General features: G+C 46.5%; 1 long non-coding RNA gene across 2 annotated transcripts in view; it reads right to left on the reverse strand.

Annotated features, from left to right (window-relative positions):
• Nucleotides 1-5,784, reverse strand: part of LOC135968536 (uncharacterized) — a 28,078-nt gene extending 22,294 nt beyond the window's left edge. Inside the window, exons 1-3 of one of the 2 annotated variants that reach the window (XR_012428103.1) lie at nt 5,582-5,784; nt 3,820-3,928; nt 1,200-1,286 (exon numbers count right to left, since the gene is read on the reverse strand). This is a non-coding gene — a long non-coding RNA (uncharacterized lncRNA). Of the gene's footprint in view, nt 1-1,199; nt 1,287-3,819; nt 3,929-5,581 lie in introns of those variants that run through there. The other variant, XR_010583387.1, reaches the window with a different exon arrangement.
• Between the last annotated feature and the right edge of the window lie 216 nt (nt 5,785-6,000).

The following is a 6,000-nucleotide window of genomic DNA, read 5'->3' on the forward strand; positions in this document are numbered from 1 at the left end:
ATGTGGGCAAAACACAGGCAGGAGAGTCACATAACCTAAGTGCGAGGAGCCACAATATGTCAAAGTTGTCTCTATGGGCAGAACCAAGACATTGACTAAGTGCTGGGTGCAGCAAGATGTCACTACCCGGTCTGTGGGCTGAGCCCAGGCAGGAGCATAAAACTTCTCAAGTGCTAGGCTGAGGTATATGTCACAATCACAGCTGCAGGAAAGTCCAGAGATGAGATTAACCATCCTGAACATGTCTTGGTTCGAGGTATGAGAGGCACCACCTCCTGTATGTTGGGTCTAAGTATATAACTCACAATCTCAACAGTTTGCTGAATCCATCCGTAAGAGCCTCAATCCCTCCCACAGACTGTGTCCCTTTAGTGGAGTCAAAGCCTTACAGATATGCTGGATCTTGGTCTTAGAGTCACCAACCCACCTGCAAACCAAATCCATATATGAATCAATTTTCCAACTTCAACGTTCTTTGGATGTAATATTCAGAACCTCAACAGTCAGCTGTGTTCGTGTGGAAGAATGACAATACTTACTGCCAGCTGGGTATATACACATGAGTGTCATAATCTCACCTCTGTGCCATGCTCTGCTAGGACACCCCGTGTGTGTGTGTGTGTGTGTGTGTGTGTGTATACATTATATATACATATATTTTATATATATAACGTGTGTGTGTATATATATACACATATATACACACATTAAAGTCACAGTATGCTCTGAGACCTTTGTGCATTTACAGACTCATGATCCTACCCGTGGCCCCAAACCCAGGAATAAGAGTCAACATCTCTCCATTGAACATGTCCAGGTAGAAAGGATCTAACTTGCCAGAATCAGAAATGAGTCACCATCCCAACTGTAGCTGGATGTTCACATATGACAGTCACAATCCAAACTGTGGGCTGTGTCAATGTATGAAATTCAGGACCTCCCCAATGGGCTCTGTCCATCTGTGAGGATGACAGTCTTAACAGTTGGTGGTTGTTTAGTGTGCCCTGTAATGACACTTTCTGTACCACTCAAGGGCTTTATATAATATGTAAAAGAATAGTAGTCCTTTACGACCTTAATACATAGAGAAGACCCACAATCTCTCTCATTTTCCTAAGTCTAGTTATGGGAGACAGTATCTCTTCTATTGGATGGTTTGAGGTATAAGAGCAATTAATGAACCTGTGAGCTGGGCAAAATATATGTCACAATTTTACCTGTGGGTAGGAAGTGAGCAGCAGATTCACATCACGTAGGTTTTTGGCAAAGATATGTCACAATGTTTCCTGAGGTCAGAAACCAGACAGAAGTCATATCACCCAGGTGCTCAGTCACAGATATATTACAATCCCCTCTGAAAGCAGAGCACAGGCAGCGGAGTCATTTCACCTGGGTGCTGAGCCCAGTGATATGTCAAAATGCTCTCTGTGGGCACAGCCTTGGCAGGAGAGACACATCATCTGGTGTCTGGGTCCGGCAATATATTACAGTATTTTCTGCGGGCAGGATGCAGGCAAAAGAGGAGAGTCACATCTCTTAGGTGATGGAGGAAGAGACATTTTACAAGGCTCCTCATGGGCAGGGCACATGCAGGAGCCTCCCATCCTCAAGGAATGATGCCCAGCTATATGTAACAATACCCAAGATATGCAGGGCCCAGGGAAAACAGAAGAGTAGCATCGCTTAGGTGCTGGGTTTAGTGATGTGTCAAATTCCCCCATCTTGTCAGGGCCCAAGCAGAAGACAAGAGTCATGCCACCTAGGTGATGAATGAGCAGATACGTTATAATACCTCTGTAGGCAGGGCCCAAACAGATTTGCATCACAAAAGTGTTTGGTCCAGGCAGGAATGGAAAGTCACATCACCTAGGTGTTGAGCCCAGTGCCATATCACAATCTGTTCTTGGGCAGAGACCAAGAAAAGGAAAGTCACTTCCCCTGAGTTCTAGGGCCAGTGAAATGTCACAATGCCCTCTGTGAAAAGTGCTAAGGCAAAAGTATCGGCTCACATCACCTAGATGCTGGGTTCAGTGATATGCCACAATTTCACCGGTAGGACCTAGGCAGAAGGATCAGATCACTCAGGTGCTGGGAAGAGCTGTATGATACAATCACATATGCAAGAAGGTCTAAGAATGAGATTAACGATCCCACACATGTCCTGGTTCAAGGTACGAGAGTCAATACCTGCTGTATGTTGTGTCTAATTACACGAGTCACCATCTAAAAGGTGAACTGGATCTGTGGATTAAATCCTCAATCCCTCCCATGAACTGTGTTCCCTTAGTGGAGTCAGAGGCTCACAGGTGTGCTGAATCTTGGTCTGAGAGTCACCAACCCGCCTGTGGACCAGATCCTTGTATGTGATTCAATTTTTCAACTTTCAGCTGCCTTTGGGTGTGACGTTCAGAGTCTCAAAAGTTGACTGGGTTCACGTGGTAAAATGACAATGTTCACTGTAGTCAGGGTGTGCACAGGAGTGGCATAATCTCACCTGTGTGCTTGGCCCTTTTAGGACACTCTCCGTACTATCCTAGGGCTTTATATGGTTTGCATGAGAGTCGCAATCCAGCCTGAGATCTTCATGCTGGTATAAACCTGTGATTGTATCCGTGTCCCTAAGCCCAGTTATGACAGTCAGCATCTCTCCGATTTTCTGGGTTCAGATAGGAGAGCCCTCATTTTCCTATGAGCTGCATTTAAAAATGTTTTGCTGGCCGGGCGCAGTGGCTCAAGCCTGTAATCCCAGCACTTTGAGAGGCCGAGACAGGCAGATCACGAGGTCAGATCAATACCATCCTGGCTAACACAGTGAAACCCCATCTCTACTAAAAAATACAAAAAAATTAGCCAGGCGAGGTGGCGGGCGCCTGTAGTCCCAGCTGCTCCGGAGGCTGAGGCAGAAGAATGGCGTGAACCTGGGAGGCGGAGCTTGCAGTGAGCCCAGATAGTGCCACTGCACTCCAGCCTGGGCGACAGACTGAGACTCCATCTCAAAAAAAAAAAAAAAAAAAAAAAAGTTTTGCTATCGCCAGATGCGGTGGCTCATGTCCGTAATCCCAGCACTTTGGGAGACTGAGGTGGGCGGATCACAAGGTCAGGAGATGGAGACCATCCTGGCTAATACAGTGAAACCACGTCTTACCAAAAATACAAAAAATTAGCCAGGCACGGTGGCGGGCACCTGTAGTCTCAGCTACTCAAGAGGCTGAGGCAGGAGAATGGCAGTACCTGGGAGGCAGAGCTTGCAGTGAGCAGAGATAGTGCCACTGCACTCATGCACTCCAGCCTGGGTGACAGAGCAAGACTCCATCTCAAAAAAAAAAAAAAAAAGACCAACCAGTTTTACAATCCCAAATCTGGATGGATGGTCACTTATGACAGTCACAATTCCAACTGTGGACTGCATCCATGTGTGAGATTCACAACTGGGGTCTGTCCATCTGTGAGGGTCACAATTTTAACAGGTGCTTGGTTGTCCATACATGCAAGTCAATCTCACCTGTGTGCTGGGCTCTGTGATGGCACACTGTGTACAATCCAAAGACTTTATACCATAGGTGAGGGTGTGGTAATCCACTCTGACCTTCATAAAAATAGGAGACCTAGAATCTCATCCATTTTCCTAAGCCAAGCAATGAGAGACAGCATATCAACTACTGTCTGGTTTAAGATACGAGAGTCATCATCTCACCTGTGAGATGGGACATGTAACTTGTGAGTAGGTAGTGAGCAGGAGAGTCACATCACCTGGGTGCTTGGCCAGAGATTTGTACAATATTCCCTGATGGAAGGGACTAGGCAGGAGAGGAACATCACCTGGGTGCTGAGTCCAGTGATATGTCACGATGCTCCGTGTGGGCAAGGTTCAGGCAAAAGAAACACATCGTCTGTTCGGTAGGCCCAGCAATATGTTACAATCTTCTATCTATAAACAGAATGCAGGTAAAAGAAGACAGTCACATCTCTCAGGTAATGGATGCGGAGATACGTCACAAGGCCTTCTGTGAGCAGGGCCCATGCATGTGCCTCCCATCCCCTGTGTGTTGAGTCCAGTGATATGACACAATACCCAAATATTCAGGGCCCAGGCAAAATAGGAGTGTCACCTCACCTAGGTTCTGGGTCCAGTGATTTGTTACAATCCCCCTTTTTTTTGGCAGGGCCCAGGCAGAAGAGAAGAGGCACATCACCGAGGGGATGAATGAAAAAGTATTTCATAATACCCCTGTAAATAGAACCCATGCAGAAGAGTCACATCAACTATGTGGTGGACGCAGACATGTCACAATACCCAATGTAGGCAGGGCCCAAACATAAGAGGAGAGTCACATCATCTAGGTGCTAGGACTGGTAATACATCACAATCCTTCCTTGGGCAGAGTCTAAACAGTGAAGGAGAGTCATATCACCTATGTGCTGAGTCCAGCAATGTGTCACAATAACTCCTGAGGGAAGAGTCCAAGGAGTATTGTTACATCACCTGGGTGCTGGGGCAGGAATATATTGCAATCTTCCTTGAAAGCAAAAACTAGGCAGGAGAATCACATGATCTAGTTTCTGGGACCAGCAATATGTCACAGTGCTTCCCAATGGAGTAGGCCCAGGCTGGAGAGACACATGACCTGGTTGCCAGACCCAGTCACAATCTCCCCTGAGGTCAGGGAACAGGCAGAAAAAAGACACAACCCCTACATGATAGATGCAGAGAAAACACAATAAACCCCTTCTAATCAGGGTCAAGGTAAAAGTCTCTTATCTTCTAGGTGTTGGACCCAGCAATATGTCACAATACCAAAAATATGCAAGGTCCAGGTAAAAGAGGAGAGTCACATCAGTGAGGTGCTGGGTCCAGTGATAAGTCACTATTACTCTTTCTGGCAGGGACCGGGCAGAAAATGTGAGTCACATCACTTAGGTGACTAACGACATGATAGGTAATAATGTCCCTGGGGGCGGAGCCCATACAGGAGAATCACATAACTTAGACATTGCACCCAGACACATGTCATAATAGCAATGTATGTATAGCCAAGGCAGAAGAGGAGAGTCACATAACCTAGGTGCTGGGCCCAGTGATAAATCAGTTTCTTACTGGGCAGAGTGCAAGTGGTAGAGAAGAGTCATATCACCTAGTTGCTTGGTCTGAAAATATGTAACAATACCCCCTGAGAAGCGGGCTCAGGCAGGAGAGTCACATCACCTAGGTGATGAGCTCAGAGATATGTCACAATGCCTTCAGGTGAGTAGGGCTCAGGAAGAAAAGAAAAATTACATAAACTAGGTCCAGGACCCAGCCATATGTAACGATAACCCCAGTGGGGAGCACCCAGGCATGACAAAAGAGTCACATCACGTAGGAGCTGGCTCCAGCAATATGTAGCAATCTCCAGTGTGGACAGGGCTGAAAAAAAGAATGAGCACATCAGTCGTCAACCATGTGATGAACTCAGAAATATGTCAAAATTATTCCTGTGAGCAAAGACCAGGCAGAAGGATTACATCATGTGTGCTGGGCTTAGTAATAAGTCACTCTCTCCTCTGTCGGCATGGTTCAGGCAAAAGAAAAAAGTCACATTACCTAGGTGCTGGGCCCAGAGTGATGCCACAATCTCTTCTATGGAGAAAGCCCAGGAAAAAGAGAAGAGTCACGTCAAATAGTTGATGGGCCCAGAGATATGTCACAATGCCCCTTGCTAACAGGGTCCAGGCAGAAGACTCACATCTTCTTCGTGCTGGGATCAGCAGTGTTTCCAATGTTTTTGAGAGCAGGACCAAGGAAAGAGAGTAACATAACCTCGATGTTGGGCCCAATGATACATCACAATGTCCCCTGTGGGCAAAAGAGAGGAATCACATTATCTAGGTGCTGGACCTGGCAGTCTGCTTCAATTCAATACCCTCTGTAAGCAGAGACTAGGCAGGAAAGGAGAGTCACATCACCGATGTAATGGGCACAGTGATATGTCAGAATACTGTCTGTAGGCAAGGCCTAGGCAA

This window comes from Macaca fascicularis, chromosome 19, assembly GCF_037993035.2.
Source record: "Macaca fascicularis isolate 582-1 chromosome 19, T2T-MFA8v1.1".
In the NCBI taxonomy this organism is placed as follows: Eukaryota; Metazoa; Chordata; class Mammalia; order Primates; family Cercopithecidae; genus Macaca; species Macaca fascicularis.